Below are 23,166 nucleotides of genomic sequence, written 5' to 3'. Positions count from 1 at the left end.
TACAACCCCTGAAAATGGCAAAAACAACACCAATTTTGCAGGGAAAATTCAAAATAACCGACTTCCTGTTGGGATTAGGATTTTGTACCAAGAGACTTTTTTGTAGGTATTGGTGTGTTACATGTGTGTACCAATTTTTGTACATGTACATGAAACATAGCTCGAGGCGCACTCCATTGAAAGTGTATAGGTGGCGCTATCGAGCCATTTTGCCACACCCGATGGAATATTGGCCTTCAGATCTGTTCAGGCCAGGACTTTTATCACACATGTGAAGTTTGGGGAAGATCGGACAATTTATGCCTGAGTTATAACATCTTTTATTCCCATGGCGAGACTTTGATGTTTGTCTCGGCGCCATGGACACGCCCCTTAACGAAAACTCAAGATCTTCACAATTTAACATTGCACAGGCCTTTAGATTATACTGACCATAAAAAAGACATTGATGTCAAAAAATTTCTAGGAGTAGTCTGTCGAGGTGTAAAATATGTCACTTCCTGTTGCCTATAGGTGGCGCTATGACTATAACTGAATATGGGCATGTAAATATGTTCAGGTCAGGAGTCTTATTAAACATGTGAAGTTTGGGGCAGATTGGACATTGTATGTCTGAGTTATAGCAACTTCATTTTTCATGGCGAATCATCGAAATTCGCCAGGCCGCCACGGACACGCCCTTTAACGAAAACTCAAAATCTTCGCAATTTAACATCGCAAAGGCCTTTAGATTAGGCATACCAACTTTGGTGTTGATCTGAATTAATCTCTAGGAGGAGTTCGTTAAAATACAATGCATGGAAATGACAAAAATGACACAAAATTTGCTCATAAAATTAAAAATAACCGACTTCCTGTTGGGTTTCGGATTTTGCTCCAAGATACTTTTTTGTAGGTATTGGAGAGATACATGTGTATACCAATTTTCATACATGTACGTGAAACGTAGCTCGAGCCGCACACCGTTGAACGTGTATAGGTGGCGCTGTCGAGCCATTTTGCCACACCCACTTCTGAAACCCATATCAGAAGTAAATTTTCGCCAGTTCTGAGGTGTTTGCAAAGTTTCATGACTTTTCGAGCATGTTTAGGCTCTCAAAAATGCGATTCATCTTAGAGAAGAAGAATAAGAATAATAATAATAATTAAAGCTGCAAGCAGCGATGAACGGGCCCTCGCACCCGGGCTCACCGGCAGCGAGTGGCTCTAGTAAATAGGTGAACGGTGAGAAATATGCGTTTAAACTCATAAATATAAGTAGAATATATCAATGTTTATTCCATATATGTGCAAATCTTCCTGTTGCCAGCAGGTGGCGCTATCACTATAATGGAATATTGGCCTTCAGATGTGTTCAGGGCTGCACTCTTATCGAACATGTGAAGTTTGGGGAAGATCAAACATTTTATGCCCGAGTTACAACAACTTCTCTTGCTGTGGCGAGACATCAAATTTTGTCATTTTTGCCATGGACACGCTCTTTAACAAAAACTCAAGATTGCCACAATTTAACAGTACACAGGCCTTTAGATTAGACTGACCACAAAAATACATTAATGTCAAAAAATCTCTAGGAGTAGTTTGTCTCAGCGTAAAATATGTCACTTCCGGTTGCCAGCAGGTGGCGCTATGACTATAATTGAATATGGGCATGTAGTTCTGTTAAGGGCAGAAGTCTTATCTAACATTCAAAGTTTGGGGCAGATTGGACATTTTATGTCTGAGTTACAGCAACTTCCTTTTTCATGGCGAAACATCGAAATTTGTCAGGCCGCCATGGACACTCCCTTTAACGAAACCTCAAGATCTTCCCAATTTAACTTTGCAAAGGCCTTTAGATTTAACTGACCAAGTTTGATGTTGATCTGAATAAATCTCTAGGAGGAGTTCGTTAAAGTACAACCCCTGAAAATGCCAAAAACAACACCAATTTTGCAGAGAAAATTCTAAATAACTGACTTCCTGTTTGGATTCGGATTTTGTACCAAGAGACTTTTTCGTAGATATTGGTGTGTTACATGTGTGTACCGATTTTTGTACATGTACGTGAAACATAGCTTGAGGCGCACTCCGTTAAAAGTGTATATGCACTCTGTTGAAAATGTATAGGTGGCGCTATAGAGCCATTTTGCCACACCCAATGGAATATTGGCCTTCAGATCTGTTCAGGCCAGGACCCTTATCACACATGTGAAGTTTGGGCAAGAAGGGACATTTTATGCCTGAGTTATAACATCTTTTATTCCCATGGCGACACATCAAACTTCGTCACGGCGCCATGGACACGCCTTTTAACGAAAACTCAAGATCTTCACAACTAAACATCACACAGGTCTTTAGATTAGACTGACCACAAAAATAACATTGATGTCATAAAATTTCTAGGAGTAGTTTGTCGCAGTGTAAAATATTTCACTTCCTGTTGCCAATAGGTAGCGCTATGACTATAACTGAATATTGGCATGTAGATCTGTTCAGGTCAAGAGTCTTATCCAACATGTGAAGTTTGGGGCAGATTGGACATTGTATGTCTGAGTTACAGCAACTTCCTTTTTCATGGCGAAACATCGAAATTTGTCAGGCCGCCATGGACACGCCCTTTAACGAAACCTCAAGTCCTTCGCAATTTAACATCGCAAATGGCTTTAGATTACACTGACCAAGTTTGGTGTTCATCCGAATAAATCTCTAGGAGGAGTTCGTTAAAGTACAACCCCTGAAAATGGCAAAAACAACGCCAATTTTGCAGGGAAATTTCAAAATAACCGACTTCCTGTTGGGATTAGGATTTCGTACCAAGAGACTTTTTTGTAGGTACTGGTGTGTTACATGTGTGTACCGATTTTTGTACATGTACTTGAAACGGAGCTCGAGGCACGCTATGTTGAAAGTATATAGGTGGCGCTATCGAGCCATTTTGCCACACCCGATGGAATATTGGCCTACAGATGTGTTCAGGCCAGGACTCTTATCACACATGTGAAGTTTGGGGAAGATCGGACATTTTATGCCTGAGTTATAACATATTTTATTCCCTTGGCGAGACATTGAACTTCGTCATGGCGCCATGGACACGCCTTTTAACGAAAACTCAAGATCTTCACAATTTAACATCGCACAGGCCTTTAGATTAGACTGACCACAAAAAAGACATTGATGTCATAAAATTTCTAGGAGTAGTTAGTCGCAGTGTAAAATATGTCACTTCCTGTTGCCTATAGGTGGCGCTATGACTATAACTGAATATGGGCATGTCAATCTGTTCAGGTCAGGAGTCTTATTAAACATGTGAAGTTTTGGACACATTGGACATTGTATGTCTGAGTTATAGCAACTTCATTTTTCATGGCAAATCATCGAAATTCGCCAGGCCGCCACGGACACGCCCTTTAACGAAAACTCAAAATCTTCGCAATTTAACATCGCAAAGGCCTTTAGATTAGGCATACCAACTTTGGTGTTGATCTGAATTAATCTCTAGGAGGAGTTCGTTAAAATACAATGCATGGAAATGACAAAAATGACACAAAATTTGCTCATAAAATTAAAAATAACCGACTTCCTGTTGGGTTTCGGATTTTGCTCCAAGAGACTTTTTTGTAGGTATTGGAGAGATACATGTGTATACCAATTTTCATACATGTACGTGAAACGTAGCTCGAGGCGCACACCGTTGAACGTGTATAGGTGGCGCTGTCGAGCCATTTTGCCACACCCACTTCTGAAACCCATATCAGACATAAATTTTGGCCAGTTCTGAGGTGTGTGCAAAGTTTCATGACTTTTCGAGCATGTTTAAGCTCTCAAAAATGCGATTCATCTTAGAGAAGAATAATAATAATAATAATAATAATAATAATAATAATAATAATAATAATAATAAACGGAGCAATTCCAAGAGGGTCCTCACACCATCGGTGAACGGGCCCTCGCACCCGGGCTCACCGCCAGTGAGAGGCTTTAGTAAATTGGCGAACGGCGAGATATATGCATTTAAAGTCGTAAATATAAGTGTAATATATTAAAATCATTTATATGTGCCAGTCTTCCTGTTGCCAGCAGGTGGTGCTATCACTATAATGGAATATTGGCCTTCAGATGTGTTCAGGGCTGCAATCTTATCGAACATGTGAAGTTTGGGGAAGATCAAACATTTTATGCCTGAGTTACAACAACTTCTCTTGCTGTGGCGAGACATCAAATTTTGTCATTTTTGCCATGGACACACTCTTTAACAAAAACTCATGATCTCCACAATTTAACATTACACAGGCCTTTAGATTAGACTGACCACAAAAATACATTAATGTCAAAAAATCTCTAGGAGTAGTTTGTCTCAGTGTAAAATATGTCACTTCCTGTTGCCAGCAGGTGGTGCTATGACTATAATTGAATATAGGCATGTAGATTTGTTAAGGGCAGAAGTCTTATCTAACATGCAAAGTTTCGGGCAGATTGGACATTGTATGTCTGAGTTACAGCAACTTCCTTTTTCATGGCGAAACATCGAAATTTGTCAGGCCGCCATGGACACTCCCTTTAACGAAATCTCAAGATCTTCCCAATTTAACTTCGCAAAGGCCTTTAGATTTAACTGACCAAGTTTGATGCTGATCTGAATAAATCTCTAGAAGGAGTTCGTTAAAGTACAACCCCTGAAAATGGCAAAAACTACACCAATTTTGCAGAGAAAATTCGAAATAACTGACTTCCTGTTTGGATTCGGATTTCGTACCAAGAGACTTTTTCGTAGATATTGGTGTGTTACATGTGTGTACCGATTTTTGTACATGTACGTGAAACATAGCTTGAGGCGCACTCCGTTGAAAGTGTATATGCACTCTGTTGAAAGTATATAGGTGGCGCTATCGAGCCATTTTGCCACACCCAATGGAATATTAGCCTTCAGATCTGTTCAGGCCAGGACCCTTATCACACATGTGAAGTTTGGGCAAGATCGGACATTTTATGCCTGAGTTATAACATCTTTTATTCCCATGGCGACACATCGAACTTCGTCACAGCGCCATGGACACGCCTTTTGACAAAACTCAAGATCTTCACAGCTATACATCACACAGGTCTTTAGATTAGACTGACCACAAAAATGACATTGATGTCATAAAATTTCTAGGAGTAGTTTGTCGCAGTGTAAAATATTTCACTTCCTGTTGCCAATTGGTGGCGCTATGACTATAACTGAATATTGGCATGTAGATCTGTTCAGGTCAAGAGTCTTATCCAACATGTGAAGTTTGGGGCAGATTGGACATTGTATGTCTCAGTTACAGCAACTTCCTTTTTTATGGCGAAACATCGAAATTTGTCAGGCCGCCATGGACACGCCCTTTAACGAAACCTCAAGTCCTTCGCAATTTAACATCGCAAATGGCTTAAGATTACACTGACCAAGTTTGGTGTTCATCTGAATAAATCTCTAGGAGGAGTTCGTTAAAGTACAACCCCTGACAATGGCAAAAACAACGTCAATTTTGCAGGGAAAATTCAAAATAACCGACTTCCTGTTGGGATTAGGATTTCGTACCAAGAGACTTTTTTGTAGGTACTGGTGTGTTACATGTGTGTATCAATTTTTGTACATGAACGTTAAACGGAGCTCGAGGCGTGCTATGTTGAAAGTTTATAGGTGGCGCTATCGAGCCATTTTGCCACACCCGATGGAATATTGGCCTACAGATGTGTTCAGGCCAGGACTCTTATCACACATGTGAAGTTTGGGGAAGATCGGACATTTTATGCCTGAGTTATACCATCTTTTATTCCCTTGGCGAGACATCAAACTTCGTCACAGCGCCATGGACACGCCTTTTAACGAAAACTCAAGATCTTCACAATTTAACATCGCACAGGCCTTTAGATTAGACTGACCACAAAAAAGACATTGATGTCATAAAATTTCTAGGAGTAGTTAGTCGCAGTGTAAAATATGTCACTTCCTGTTGCCAATAGGTGGCGCTATGACTATAACTGAATATGGGCATGTCAATCTGTTCAGGTTCGGAGTCTCATCAAACATGTGAAGTTTGGGGCAGATTGGACTTTGTATGTCTGAGTTATAGCAACTTCATTTTTCATGGCGAATCATCGAAATTCGCCAGACCGCCACGGACACGCCCTTTAACGAAAACTCAAAATCTTCGCAATTTAACATCGCAAAGGCCTTTAGATTAGGCATACCAACTTTGGTGTTGATCTGAATTAATCTCTAGGAGGAGTTCGTTAAAATACAACGCATGGAAATGACAAAAATGACACAAAATGTGCTCATAAAATTAAAAATAACCGACTTCCTGTTGGGTTTCGGATTTTGCTCCAAGAGACTTTTTTGTATGTATTGGAGAGATACATGTGTATACCAATTTTCATACATTTACGTGAAACGTAGCTCGAGGCGCACACCGTTGAACGTGAATAGGTGGCGCTGTCGAGCCATTTTGCCACACCCACTTCTGAAACCCATATCAGACGTAAATTTCCGCCAGTTCTGAGGTGTGTGCAAAGTTTCATGACTTTTCGAGCATGTTTAGGCTCTCAAAAATGCGATTCATCTTAGAGAATAATAATAATAATAATAATAATAATAATAATAATAATAAACGGAGCAATTCCAAGAGGGTCCTCACACCATCGGTGCTCGGGCCCTAATAATAATAATAATAATAATAATAATAATAATAATAATAATAATAATAATAATAATAAACGGAGCAATTCCAAGAGGGTCCTCACACCATCGGTGCTCGGGCCCTAATAATAATAATAAACGGAGCAATTCCAAGAGGGTCCTCACACCATCGGTGCTCGGGCCCTAATAAACAGAGCAATTCCAATAGGGTCCTCGCACTGCAGTGCTCGGGCCCTAATAATAAACGGAGCAATTCCAATAGGGTCCTCGCACTGCAGTGCCCGGGCCCTAATAATAATAAACGGAGCAATTCCAATAGGGTCCTCGCACTGCAGTGCTCGGGCCCTAATTAAAGCTGCAAGCAGCGATGAAAGGGCCCTCGCACTCGGGCTCACCACCACCCGGTGCCCATAGGAGGAACAGTGAACGTTGGGCCATATGCTTATAAAATAGTAAATATTTGTCCCACATTTTTTTATGACAGGACCCTTGTCAAACGTGTGAAGTTTGGGCCAGATCGGACATTGCTTGCCTGAGTTACAGCATCTTCCTTTTTCACTGCATTAGTAGCATGCTTTAGCACTTAGCTAAGTGTTGCTAGCATGTTTTAGTATGCTTCTAGAAGGTTGCCAGCCTTTTTAACACTTGTTGACACTTTTTAATATGTTCCTAGGAGTCCATAACATGTAACTTCCTGTTACCAGCAGGTGGCGCTATGACTATTACTGAATTTGGTCATGGGTGTTTGTTCAGGACAGAACACCCATCACACGTGTGAAGTTTGGGGACAGATTGGACATTGCTTGCCTGATTTACAGCAACTTCCTGTTTCACTGCAATAATATGATGCTTTAGCACTTAGCTAATTGTTGCTAGCATGTATTAGTAGGTTACTAGCATGTTGCCAGCTTATTTAACACTTGTTGGCACTTTTTAATATGTTCCTAGGAGTCCATAACTGTGTTAACCATGTCACTTCCTGTTACCAGCAGGTGGCGCTATGACTATAACTGCATTTGGACATGGGTGTTTGTTCAGGACAGAACACCCATAACACGTGTGAAGTTTGGGATAGATCGGACATTGCTTGCCTGAGTTACAGCAACTTCCTGTTTCACTGCATTAGTAGCATGCTTTAGCACTTAGCTAAATGTTGCTAGCATGTATTAGCATGCTTATAAAATTTTGCCAGCCTATTTAACCCTTGTTGATGCCTTTTATTATTTTGCAAGGAGTCCATAACAGTGTTAAACATGCCACTTCCTGTTGCCAGCAGGTGGCACTATGAATATAATTAAATATGGGCATGTTGATGTGTTCAAGACAGGACTCTTGTCAAACGTTTAAAGTTTGAGGCAGATCAGACATTGCTTGCATTAGTTACAGCAAATTCCTTTTTCACTGCATCACTAGCATGCTTTAGCAATTAGCTAAGTGTTGCTAGCATGTATTTGTATGTTTCTAGCATGTTGCCAGCCTTTTTAACACTTGTTGACACTTTTTAATATGTTCCTAGGAGTCCATAACAATTTTAACCATGTAACTTCCTGTTACCAGCAGGTGGCGCTATGACTATTACTGAATTTGGTCATGGGTGTTTGTTCAGGACAGAACACCCATCACACGTGTGAAGTTTGGGGACAGATTGGACATTGCTTGCCTGATTTACAGCAACTTCCTGTTTCACTGCAATAATATGATGCCTAGCACTTAGCTAATTGTTGCTAGCATGTATAAGTAGGTTACTAGCATGTTGCCAGCTTATTTAACACTTGTTGGCACTTTTTAACATGTTCCTAAGAGTCCATAACTGTGTTAACCATGTCACTTCCTGTTAACAGCAGGTGGCGCTATGACTATAACTGCATTTGGTCATGGGTGTTTGTTCAGGACAGAACACCCATAACACGTGTGAAGTATGGGGCAGATCGGACATTGCTTGCCTGAGTTACAGCAACTTCCTGTTTCACTGCATTAGTAGCATGCTTTAGCACTTAGCTAAATGTTAGCATGCATTAGCTAGCATGTATTAGCATGCTTATAAAATTTTGCCAGCCTATTCAACCCTTGTTGATGCCTTTTATTATTTTGCAAGGAGTCCATGACTGTGTTAACCATGTCACTTCCTGTTACCAGCAGGTGGCGCTATGACTATAACTGAATTTGGTCATTTTTTTTATTTTATTTTTTTTTTTTTATTAAATGCTTGTACAAGATAACAGCAAAACACACACAAAAAAAACACAAAAACATTAACAACAGTCATTATCATTACATTACAACCATACTCCAGAGACCCTCAGTTCAGACTAAGTTCCTTCAGTCTTTCAGTCCAGATTAATTGCCAAGTCCTTAAACACAGCCACTGTTCTCATAGCTTTTAAGTTTTTAGATAACTCAATAGACTCAAAGTACATCTTCATTTCATTTTTAAATCTCTAAAAAAGAGGATTGCATTTAGAAAATTTACATTTGTGAATGTAAAATTTAGCTAACAGAAAAATAAGGTTTATAAAATAAATATCACTTTTCTTTCCACCTTCATGAAAACCAAAAATGACATTTCTATATGTTAATTCAAAGCTAGGATTCACATAACATTTGATAAAATCACAAATGTCACACCAAAAAGTTACTGTGAAAGAGCAGTTCCAAAATAAATGTAAAGTAGTTTCAGGCTTCTCTGAACAAAAAGAACATAGGGTATCAATGTCATTCTTAAGTCTTTTGAGAAAGCACTTATCTGGGTAACACCTATGAATTAATTTAAAGCTAATTTCTCTCGTTTTGTTAGTTATCAGGTATTTGTGAGGTAATGTCCAAACTTTTTTCCATGGAATATCACTTACAAAACCATTCCAATAAGAAATTACATAAGGCACAGAGACAGACTCCTCCTGAAACAAGACTCGAATTTTCTTATTGTTTTTGGATTTAGATGAAGAAAAGCATTGCTTACCTACAAATGTCTTACATAGATCCACTGAGCGACAAAGAAATGGAAAAGAAAATCCTTTATAAAGCATGATAACTCCTTGTGGCACTGCATCAGCCACAATGGCAAACTCTTTTGGAGTAACAGGAATTCCATGCTTTACCAAGAACTCAGAATAACTACAAATTGAACCATTTTGATTGAAAAGTTGAGAAACAAAAATAATTCCATTATTAACCCAATTATCAAAGAAAAGAGATTTATGTTTATACAGTAGGTCCTTATTATTCCAAATTATATAAGAGCGAGGAGTAAAATTGTGTTTAAAGATGAGGGACCAAGCTAATAACATTTGCCTATGAAAAAGGGATAATTTAACAGGGATTTTCATTATGCTATAATTACAGGTTAATAAGAATTTTAAACCCCCTAGTTTGGAAAAAATAACATTAGGGATCAAATTCCAGATAGATGCAGGCTTATTGATGAGGTTTTTTATCGAGTTTATTTTAAAGGTGTGGTTTAAAGTAGTGAAGTCAAGAAAGTTTAACCCCCCCTTCTCAACAGTGTTCATAAGTACAGATTTTCTGACAAAATGAGTTTTAAACTTCCAAACAAAGTTGAGGAGCATGGTATCAATTTTTTTAAGAACGGCGGTGTCAACACTCAAAAGAAAGAGCAGCGTATGTTAACCGTGACAAGCCCTCAGCTTTGGCTAGTAAAATTCTTCCCTTTAACGACAAATCTCGCTGGAGCCATATATAAAGTTTTTTCTAGGTACTCTCAATTAGTGGATTAAAATTTACAGGGCATCTTTCTAGTTCGTTTTTTGTTATAATAATACCTAAATATGATACTTGATCTCTAATTTGAATATTACAAATGTGTGACAAATTACACTCTTTGATGGACATGAGTTCACATTTTGAAAGGTTCAAGATTAAGCCTGAAGCTTTGGAGAATTGCTGGATATATTCTAGTGCTAACGGAACTTGAGTAGCATCATGCAAAAAAAGAGTGGTATCATCAGCCAACTGACTGATGAGTATCTGTTTGTCAGCAATAGATATACCACGAAGACCACTATTAGAAACATAAGATGCAAATATCTGGGAAACTAGTAAAAACAGATAAGGGGATATTGGACACCCTTGTCTAATACCACATGACAAATAAAATCTAGGAGAAGTACCGTATTTTAGTTTGATTGTACTATTACAATTATAATAAAGAGTTCTTACAACCTGTAAATCTTGTATTCTTACAACAATCGTTGTTAAGGAGTGTGATGGGCCGCCAATTGTCCAGATTAGTAAGATCTTTCTTTGGTTTAGGAATTAGTGTGATGATACCCTGCGTTAACGTAGGAGGTAGAGCTTCTTTATCAACACTCTCTTTGAAAACATTTGTTAAAAAAGGAGAAAGTTCATTAGCAAATAATTTGTACAGCTCAGCTGTAAGTCCATCACATCCTGGGGATTTATTGTTTTTCAAGCTCTTGATTGCGCTTTGTACTTCCTCATGAGTTAAAATTCCATCACAACACATTCTATCACTGTCCGAAATAACTTTAACATTATTAACTGTGTCCAGAAACAAATTCGACATCTGCTCTGTACCTTTTGAGCTATACAGATTTTTATAAAAAATTGGCACTGAAATTGGCTATATCCTTTGGATCTTTTATAATTTTGCCATCAACAGACAATTTCTCAACTGTAGAAAGGGTAAAATTTCGTTTTTCAAGCTTAAAGAAATATGCAGTATTGAGTTCACCTTCTTCTAGCCATTTATTCCTGGACCTTACATAAGCACCCCTAGCCTTTGATAAATATAAATCATCTAATTTAGTTTGTAAAGCTGCAAGTTCAGATTTCTCCTCCAAAGATAGACAACTAAAGTTATGGGTTTGAGATAACTTCATGATCAGGCTGTCCTCAAGAACTCTTCTCTTTTTAGCTAAGACTGCTCCAACGTTTCTTAAGTAAACTCCAATTTCAAATTTTAGAAGCTCCCAATTAGTACAAAAGGAATTTTGAATTTTGGCTGCTTTCCAATATTGAGCAATTAATTCTTTAATTTTATCAATTACATCTGGTAATTCTAAGAGTGAACTGTTTAGTTTCCACAAAGAGGATTTTCTATGACCTGGTGCATAATCTGCCGTCAAAGGGGTATTAATAAAGATAGTTTTATGGTCAGTCAAAGGGGTATGTTGAATGCCAACATTTAAATCAAAATTGGACATACATTTTGATATGAGCCAATAATCAATTCGAGATTGACTAGACCCAGTTTTGTTGGCCCAGGTAAACTCCACATTGTTCCCGCTGGGAACGCGATGAGAAAAGGACAATTATGAGACGGGAGGACTTTTCTGCAGCAGAGCGAGGCCCCAGTCGATGAGCGATGTCAATTCCGAAGTGCAGATCAGCAGCGATGCTTGGGGAAACCTGGCTAAAGAGGTCGATGATTATCCGCTTCACGTTCTCTCCTGAATTCTCCGGAATACCAGCGACACGCAGATTCCATCTTCTCTTGTAAGCATCCAAATCGTTACACCTATCACGAAGTTCTCCAGTTTTCCGATTTTCTTTTGCATCAAGTCAGATTTTTCATTCAAACACTTCACCTGTTCACCGTGGAATTTGAGAGAGCTGATTATCTGTTTAATAGAGTTCGAATTCTCAATCACCGTCTTTTCAACTCCTTGAATTCGGCGCAAAGTTTCTTCGTGCATGGCCTCCATTCTCTGCATAAATCTCATTAGCATAGTATCACTCACCACTGGACTATCAGAGCTCGGTTTGCTTTTTTTGGCAGGATTGGGTTCAGGTGTATCTGGTAAAGGCATGAAACCATCAGACTACCCAGCAACTGTCTCCATATCAGTGCTTAGAGTTCTCCTAGCATAACTATGCATAGCAAGATGAGTTTCTTCTTTCTCTTCCATATTCTCAAATCAGTGCATCAATTGTAGCAAAAGCACGTGCTAGCACTTCGATAGCTATAGCTTGGAGAGAAAAAGTGCGTCTGAAAAGCTTAACAAAAATATTTACAAAGAAAAAAAGTCTATTAAAGTGCGGCTATTCGAAATTATTTCTGAACATGACCAGTTTAAAGGTAAAACCGGGATTTGGGCAATAGTTTTTAAGAGCTACAACAAAACCGTCTTGTCACGACGCCATCTTGGCTCCGCCCCAACTGAATTTGGTCATGGGTGTTTGTTCAGGACAGAACACCCATCACACGTGTGAAGTTTGGGGCAGATCGGACATTGCTTGCCTGAGTTACAGCAACTTCCTGTTTCAATGCATTAGTAGCATGCTTTAGCACATAGCTAAATGTTGCTAGCATGTATTAGCATGCTTATAAAATTTTGCCAGCCTATTTAACCCTTGTTGATGCCTTTTATTATTTTGCAAGGAGTCCATTACAGTGTTAAACATGCAACTTCCTGTTGCCAGCAGGTGGCACTATGAATATAATCAAATATGGGCATGTTGATGTGTTCAGGACAGGACTCTTGTCAAATGTTTGAAGTTTGAGGCAGATCGGACATTGCTTGCATTAGTTACAGCAAATTCCTTTTTCACTGCATCACTAGCATGCTTTAGCATTTAGCTAAGTGTTGCTAGCATGTATTGGTATGTTTCTAGCATGTTGCCAGCCATTTTTAACACTTGTTGACACTTTTTAATATTTTCCTAGGAGTCCATAACAACGTTAACCATGTAACTTCCTGTTACCAGCAGGTGGCGCTATGACTATTACTGAATTTGGTCATGGGTGTTTGTTCAGGACAGAACACCCATCACACGTGTGAAGTTTGGGGACAGATTGGACAGTGCTTGCCTGAGTTACAGCAACTTCCTGTTTCACTGCAATAATATGATGCTTTAGCACTTAGCTAATTGTTGCTAGCATGTATTAGTAGGTTACTAGCATGTTGCCAGCTTATTTAACACTTGTTGGCACTTTTTAATATGTTCCTAGGAGTCCATAACTGTGTTAACCATGTAACTTCCTGTTACCAGCAGGTGGCGCTATGACTATAACTGCATTTGGTCATGGGTGTTTGTTCAGAACAGAACACCCATCACACGTGTGAAGTTTGGGGCAGATCGGACATTGCTTGCCTGAGTTACAGCAACTTCCTGTTTCAATGCATAAGTAGCATGCTTTAGCACATAGCTAAATGTTGCTAGCATGTATTAGCATGCTTACAAAATTTTGCCAGCCTATTTAACCCTTGTTGATGCCTTTTTTATTTTGCAAAGGGTCCATAACAGTGTTAAACATGCCACTTCCTGTTGCCAGCAGGTGGCACTATGAATATAATCAAATATGGGCATGTTGATGTGTTCAGGACAGGACTCTTGTCAAATGTTTGAAGTTTGAGGCAGATCGGACATTGCTTGCATTAGTTACAGCAAATTCCTTTTTCACTGCATCACTAGCATGCTTTAGCATTTAGCTAAGTGTTGCTAGCATGTATTGGTATGTTTCTAGCATGTTGCCAGCCTTTTTTAACACTTGTTGACACTTTTTAATATGTTCCTAGATGTCCATAACAATGTTAACCATGTAACTTCCTGTTACCAGCAGGTGGCGCTATGACTATTACTGAATTTGGTCAGGGGTGTTTGTTCAGGACAGAACACCCATCACACGTCTGAAGTTTGGGGACAGATTGGACATTGCTTGCCTGATTTACAGCAACTTCCTGTTTCACTGCATTAGTAGCATGCTTTAGCACTTAGCTAAATGTTGCTAGCATGTATTAGCATGCTTATAAAATTTTGCCAGCCTATTTAACCCTTGTTGATGCCTTTTATTATTTTGCAAGGAGTCCATAACAGTGTTAAACATGCCACTTCCTGTTGCCAGCAGGTGGCACTATGAATATAATTAAATAAGGGCATGTTGATTTGTTCAGGACAGGACTCTTGTGAAACGTTTGAAGTTTGAGGCAGATCGGACATTGCTTGCATTAGTTTTCAATTTGGTCTGGTAACTGCTTTCTGATGCGTGTAACTGCACTGGAGAGTATCACCACTCAGATGTGTTGGCCCAGATACCCCCAGCACCATCTGACAACATTTTTGTATGCCAGGTGTCTTTAAGAACTGTGAAAGACATTTAAGTGAGTTTGTATTCATATAGTGTTTAGAAGTGCATTTTGCATCACCTGTTTGCAAAAAAGGACACATTAGGGAACATAATGATAAAGATGATTATCTGCTTTTCCTTCATCAGAAAATAAGGTGAAGTAAGTTTTTACCTGTGGTATGTCTTTACAACATAAATTCTCCCAGGCACTGAGTCTGGAGCAGTCACCACACAAACAACTGTTATAAAATTACAACATGATAAGCATTTGTATAGTACTTTTCAACAGAAGATTTAGCGTTTGCATGCCAGATATACTTTCAATTTGATAAGTACATATTGAACTTTTTTTAAATATTGCAAAAGATGACTTCAATATGTGCTTCATCCATTTTGTCTTCACTTTCTCCTGAATATATGTTCCAGGGTTTAAAGGTTCAAACTGATAAGGCGCTGGACCTGCACTGCACCTTCCAGAGAGCTCTCAGAACCGCTGTAACTACTGCACTCTGTACAACTATCCATTTCACTTGTGTGTGTGTGTGTGTGTGTGTGTGTGCGTTTGCACTACCAATATGCGCATAAGCTGTCTTTATGCACACAGTGAAGCTCCCTTTTTTAGGCAAAACCCTTCCCTCTTTCCAGACTCTACCCTCCCAGCTTTTCGCAATTGACAACAACCCTTTCTGGAACCCTTTATAAAGCGGAGGTGTGAAAAAACACTGCAAAAAACACACACACAAAGAAAACACTAAAGCACATTCTCATAAAAATCTCAAGGAGGACACAATAAAGCAACCAAGGCTCCAAATCTGGGCCAAACCAAAGTCCTTTTAGGCAAGTCGTGCCATTCGCCCGCCATCTTGGCAACGCCTCCGGGCAGCTATTTCAGACTAACAAGACCAGGCTCCTATCTAAATTAATGGGCAGAGAGTCAGAACTGCACTTTCACTGGTCACCGGGACATAAACTGCATGTATAGAAAAAGCAGTAAAATATAATAAAAATTGCTGAAAAAGTTTGATGACCCCAAAATAAGGTTTAAAACGCCTTTTCCCCCACAAGCTATACTTTTACTTTGCATGCGCAAGGGTTCACAACACCAACATAATTTATTTCTCTATCCAGAATCCCGGTGTTGTGCGAAGCACTTAAACAAATGGTCAATGCCATTTGTTTTATCAGTGTACAGTACAATATTTAGAATTATTATTTTTTATTTAGTCTTCTATGTGGATTCCATCTGATCTTGCACACACCACAACTCGCTGTCGCCAAATCGTCTCCACTGTCGCAAAACCTCAACTGTGCACATGCGTCAATTGAACCAGACGATAGGCTTAAATTTTCCCCGGCTTGACTGTTAAAAGCAGATGATTGGCATTCCAGCGGGAGGGGCGGGACATGTCAAAACTATTTCCAATCATTGCTCAACACCATCTACCCCTAAATAATAATATAAAAAAATACACAGATAAAGTCTATAGTATATTGGCATTCCAGCGGGAGGGGCGGGACATGTGCATACAACCACCATCTTTGCCTTTACAGGTTTTCTTTATATAGTTGTATGCAGGATTGAGGAAGTGGCATGTCTCTTATAAATTGTCTTTATCCAAACACACCTTGTTCTCTTGTTAATGGGTTCGCTATCTCAAAATTCAGAATTACAGTAGCCTCCTCAGGCTCATGGCTACTGTCTGTTGCCTGGTCTGTATTTCCTAGAAGAGTACAAACACACAAAATTTACAATACACAATTAGGTCAAAAAGTGGAAGCTATTTCCAATCATTGCTCAACACCATCTACCACTAAATAATAATATAAAAAAAATACACAGATAAAGTCTATAGTATATTGGCATTCCAGCAGGAGGGGCGGGACATGTGCATACAACCACCATCTTTGCCGTTACAGGTTTTCTTTATATAGTTGTATGCAGGATTGAGGAAGTGGCATGTCTCTTATAAATTGTCTTTATCCAAACGCACCTTGTTCTCTTGTTAATGGGTTCGTTATCTCAAAATTCAGAGTTACAGTAGCCTCCTCAGGCTCATGGCTACTGTCTGTTGCCTGGTCTGTATTTCCTAGAAGAGTACAAACACACAAAATTTACAATACACAATTAGGTCAAAAAGTGGAAGCTAAGGCAAAATAAAACAACACCAACAAGCACAGTTGCCAAAACTATTTCCAATCATTGCTCAACACCATCTACCCCTAAATAATAATATAAAAAAAAACACAGATAAAGTCTATAGTATATAAATATAGTCTTACCTTCAATCATCAGTTTTGCACACAGATCTTTGCATTCTTGCCCAACACCTGATCTTTAGGCAAGATCACTTTGGCTTTTTTATGTGGATATTCCACAAGGAGCAAAGGCCTTCAGCTGACTGCATGCAGCTTCTCTATCTAAAGATTTTTTTTTTTTTAAAGTAAAAACATTAAAAAAAAAAATTACAATTGCTTTGGTCTGCTAATCACAAAATCACAAAAATGGGGCACAAATGCAGGCCAACACGAAATACTTCAAAGGGGGTCAAAGCAGACTTTTTGAACATCTAAAGGAATAGCTGTATCCAAGATCCCAGAAGGTCCCAGAACTCCTTTCCATTGCTGAATAAACAGGCTTGTTCGACTTGGCTGGGTGGCTAAGTGGGTGGGACTTTTTTCGTTGGGCAAAAGTGATGTTGCTGAATTTGCGTGGGCTTTTGCCCAACAAGTTTCACCCACTTAGCCAGCTAGCCAGCCAGCCAAGTCGAACAAGCCCTGCCCGATCTTCTGTGATCTTAAATGCAGCTAGTATATTGACAAATCACAATAACAGAGCAGTGGACAAAGGAAACCCAAGGACTCTACAGGAACAAGAGCACATAACAAACTACAAGACAAGAACAAAAGACCAGAAGAGTAAGGGTATGCACATGCATGTGTTGTGTTCATCCTGCATAAACGTGTAAGTGTGCAATGTCACAAGGTTAGTAGTGCATGATATAAAGAACAGTGTTAGTAGTATTACTTTTGGTGAACACTAAATGCCATTTCGCATGAGATGCAGTTTCACCCACTAGTCACAAACAAGGTCAGATGGTAGCACCATTAGATTTCAGTCTGATATCTAATGCACCTGTATCTTATTGGCCAAGTTCAGTTCACGTGTCAAATTGCTCACAAAATGTAATGTCAACAGAGCGTCATGTGCTTATATACTGGTGCTTGTTGTGCAAAGGGGAAAGTAAACTGTTCTTCATATGCAGAACTGTGAAACATCTTACGTACTGCAGGCTATGAGCTAAGTGATCCTGAGAGTTTTTGGTCTGTTTGAAACGTTTTTCAGTGACAGTAAATAGAGTACAATTAAGATGCTAAAACTGTTGAATAAATAGCCTCCATAAAGATGTAAATGCATTATCTTGTCTCAGTCAGAATCAGAAAGTCCCCTCAAGTTCCCCAAAATAAATGGACTATGGTGACATCGAACAACAAAACTTACTTACCAAAATGACGGCATTGTCCCACAAACGTGAGGTCACCTGTTTTTTTTGTGTGTGTTGGTAATTCATGTCTTTTTTTTTTTGCTCAAATTTTTCAATCTTTTTGTTTAGGCACACATTTTTAGGCTGTGGGGCCTTGCACATAGGGCACATCTTGAAGCCATTAAAAATTAAATTTTTGCACGGTCGGAAGATCTTGAGCCCTCCACCTTTTGACATGTTTTGAGGCTGTAAACCAGACAGAAGGCATAATGTCTGTTACTATTGTATAAAACTACAAATTCCTTTATAGCTATGGCATTTTAACTACACAACAATGGTGTCAATCTTTTAACACAGTTATTTTGCAATTATGTGAAAGTACATTTGTGACCAATTTACAGAATCCAGTATAATCGTTATGATTTGCTGTACCTTCATCAAACATGTTAGTAGTAAGGCTACTCCTCTAATGCTACAAAAAGATATGCACTGCAAATATGTGCTGACAAACCATAGGCCTATAACACTGCTGCATTTTTAACCTTTTGAAGACTGAGATTTGGTTTGTACAGTGTAGAAAGTCATTTTTATCCATAGATAATGTACGGAAATGTAAAAGGGGGAAAAATTACAGAAATTAAAAATGTACAAGACATATTGTTTGTCTTGCAATTAATCTGCAGAGCAGACAAAATACAATATTAGAATTACATATGATAACAAAATAATAAATTGGATCACAAAAATTACAATAGGCTAGTATATAATCACAACTATGCCAACACTGCATGAGCTTTAGTTGCAATATCAACAAGCCTGTCTTTTATTATGCTTTAGTTTAACTTCTCTTTAAGTTTTATGCTTATATCTATCACCTTCTCTGGCATACAGTATACCAGTGTCACAAACATGACTTTGTCCTGGTTCAGTTATGATACAATTTGAAGACACTGGATTTACTCCAAACATCCGAATATCAGACTAACTTATGGTTATGTTTGATGAATGCTTTTTTCCAAAGTCGTTAACAATAAAAAACACAAATCAAAAACTAAAACATATAAAATACTATACTTCTCCAATGTACATTAAATGTCTAGAACATCATGCCTCAACAGCAACTTCAACAAACAAACAATATGTAATACCAATAGTGATTTTCATAGACATGGGTGTAAGTTTTTCAAAATATCTCACCCTGGCCTCATGGAGAAGAGCCTTGCTTATTTCAGCAGCCATATGGCCCCTAACCTCACTGGGATCTTCAAAGACTCTTGAGTGGTTTTCTGACATGGTGCACAGATACAATAGAAAAATACAGACAATATAGACACACAATACAGATATGAAGATTTGTGTGTATGTGTGTGTGTGGGGGGGGGGGGGGGGGGTGAGAGAGAGAACTAGCGAAAAACAGATTGAGAGAGACAGATTGAAAGAGTGGCTCTTAAAAGTGCCTTTGTTTTCCATGTATAAAAGAGTTTTTATGTAGAACAGCAAATAATCTGTAGAAAAGACAAGAAAGCATCATTAGATATATCTCTGAGAAAAAATATAATGTCTACATTAAGGCGAGACACTACAGGTGAATAGGGAATTTTTTTAAATAATACGTAGATTTCACCATGAAACTTCCCACAAGTATACAAAAACAATGTATAACAAGTTTTAAAAAATTGGGATGTTTAATTATTCGAAGTAGGCATTATGTCATTAAATATTCGCAATTTTGCATATATTTTCGGTAGATAAATCTGAACATATGAAAAAGCCAGGTGCAAAATTATTTTACAATTTTGTTTAAACACATTTCAGATGGATTTCAGGATATACAGTGGGGCTCGAAAGTTTGGGCACCCCTTGGGGAATCTGTGAAAATGTGAGTAATTTTCAAAAAAATAAGAGAGATCATACTAAATGCATGTTATTTTTATTTAGTACTGTCCTGAGTAAGATATTGTACATAAAAGATGTTAACATTTAGTCCACCATACATAAAAATTGCTGAAATTATTAAATTAACCCCACTCAAAAGTTTGGGAACCCTTGGTTCTCAATACTGTGTTGCTGTTACCTGATGATCCATGACTGTCTTTCTGTTTTGTGATGGTTGTGCATGAGTCCCTTGTTTGTTCTGAACAGTTAAACTGAGAACTGTTCTTCAGTAAAATCTTTAAGGCCGTGCAGATTCTTCAGTTTTCCAGCATCTTTGCATATTTGAACCCTTTCCAGCAGTGACTGTATGATTTTGAGATACATATTGTCACACTGAGGACATTTGAGGCACTCAAACACAACTATTTAAAAAGATTCAAACATTCACTGATGCTCCAGAAGGAAACACGATGCATTAAGAGCTGGGGGTGAAAACTTTTGGAATTTAAAGATCAAGGTAAATTGTACTTAATTTGTGTACCGGGAAACATACAAGTATCTTCTGTTGCTTACGAAGGGCAGAACTAAATGGGAAAAAAAAATCATATTTCAACAAAATAAGACAAATTTGGCCATTTTCATCATGTTCAAAAGTTTTCACCCCCCAAATCTTAATGCATCTTGTTTCTTTCTGGAGCATCAGTGAATGTTTGAATCTTTTTTAATAATTGTGTTGGAGTGCCTCAATTGTCCTTAGTGTGAAAAGATGTATCTCAAAATCATAAAGTCACTGCTGGAAAGGGTTCAAATATGCAAAGATGCTGGAAAACTGAAGAATCTGCACGACCTTAAAGATTTCTCTGAAGAACGCTGCTCAGTTTAACTGTTCAGAACAAACAAGGGACTCATGCACAACCATCAGAAAACAGAAAGACAGTCGTGGATCATCAGGTAACAGCACACAGTATTAAGAACCAAGGGTTCCCCATCTTTTATGTACAATATCTTACTCAGGACAGTACTAAATAAAATATAACATGCATTTAGTATGATCTATCTTATTTTTTGAAAATTACTCACATTTTCACAGATTCTGCAAGGGGTGCCCAAACTTTCGAGCCCCACTGTATACTTTCATTACGTAGGAAATCAAAAAAATATTCTGTCCATATCCTAAAAAGAAATCAATTTTTTTTACCATATTTTTTTTATTAAAATGTCACATAAATCAGGCCAGGAATGATTTACTAACAAATCATTTTGAAAATATCTTCAGAATAATGCTAAGGCTATAACTGAGATGTTTGTACTGGAGAATGACAAAAAAACTCATTTTGAGAAAATGGGGGGGGGGGGGGGGGGTCGTGGCCTAATGGTTAGAGAGTCGGACTCGCAATCGAAGGAAAGTTGATAGCCAACTTTTGATCAATTTAGGAGAAATCTACAGATGCAAATAGACTAAAAGTGTAGTAAAATGAACACCTAAATGTGTGTTTTGGACTTTTTTCACCACAAGACAAGACATGTTATTGAAGACAAATAGCCCAAAATTGCAAAATTGACCAGTGAAAAAACTAAACAAAAAAACAAACATGTTTTTGCCTGCTGTGTCTCGCTTTAACTCACAAACATGGACTGCAGTTATTTACTAATTAAATTTAAATCAAAAGAGAGCATTTGTGTCTATGATGCCATTTTAATCTTAATCCTTATGGAGAAACTCAATGGGATTTTTACGTCCAGACTGTTGAGCTCTATTGCAACCCAACAAACACAAACTAATCCCCCGTTGGGTTGCAATGTGCTTTGGTGGAGTGCGGGAATAAACAATAAAGGTGATGTAAATAAATTAGTAACGCAGGTTTGAGATACATACCGATTTACAGAGGTGATCCTCGCAATGACTTTAGTCATATCATATCGATCACAAGTGAAGTATGGAGTACCTCAAGGCTCAGTACTAGGGCCACTACTCTTCACGCTTTATATGTTATCCTTGGGAGATATCATCAGGAAATATGGTGTTAGCTTTCACTGCTATGCTGATGATACTCAGCTCTATATTTCTTCGCGGCCAAGTGAAACACACCAATTTAAAAACTAATGGAATGCATAGTCGATGTAAAAAACTGGATGACAAGTAATTTATTATTGCTAAATTCTGAAAAAACAGAGGTGTTAATTATTGGACCTAAAAACTCTGCATGTAATAACCTAGAACACTGTCTTAGGAACCTAGGTGTGCTATTTGATCGCAATCTTTCCTTAGAAAGCCACGTTTCTAGCATTTGTAAAACTGCATTTTTACATCTCAAAAATATGTCTAAATTACGGCCTATGCTCTCAATGTCAAATGCAGAAATGTTAATTCATGCATTGATGACCTCAAGGTTAGATTATTGTAATGCTTTATTGGGTGATTGTTCTGCACGCTTAGTAAACAAACTATAGCTAGTCCAAAATGCAGCAGCAAGAGTTCTTACTAGAACCAGGATGTATGACCATATTAGCCCAGTCCTGTCAACACTGCACTGGCTCCCTATCAAACATCGTATAGATTTTAAAATATTTCTTATTACTTATAAAGCCCTGAATGGTTTAGCACCTCAGTATTTGAATGAGCTCTTTTTACATTATAATCCTCTACGTCCGCTATGTTCTCAAAACTCAGGCAATTTGATAATACCTAGAATATCAAAATCAACTGCAGGCGGCAGATCCTTTTCCTATTTGGCGCCTAACTGATGGTATCGTCTGGTGAGAGGAGAACTGCCCCCCCCCCCCCCCCTGACCAACTGAGCCAACTGAGCCTGGTTTCTCCCAAGGTTTTTTTTTCTCCATTCGGTCACCGATGGAGTTTCGGTTCCTTGCCGTCGTCGCTTCCGGCTTGCTTAGTTGGGGTCACTTCATCTACAGCGATATCATTTACTTGATTGCAAATAAATGCACAGAGACTATTTAAACTGAACCGAGATGGCATCACTGGATTCAATAATGAACTGCCTTTAACTTTCATTTTGCATTATTGAGACACTGTTTTCCTAATGGATGTTGTTCAGTTGCTTTGATGCAAGGTATTTTGTTTAAAGCACTATATAAATAAAGGTGACTTGACT

The sequence above is a fragment of the Carassius carassius genome, chromosome 4 (assembly GCF_963082965.1).
Source record: "Carassius carassius chromosome 4, fCarCar2.1, whole genome shotgun sequence".
Taxonomy (NCBI): domain Eukaryota; kingdom Metazoa; phylum Chordata; class Actinopteri; order Cypriniformes; family Cyprinidae; genus Carassius; species Carassius carassius.
This window is presented reverse-complemented; position numbering follows the sequence as displayed.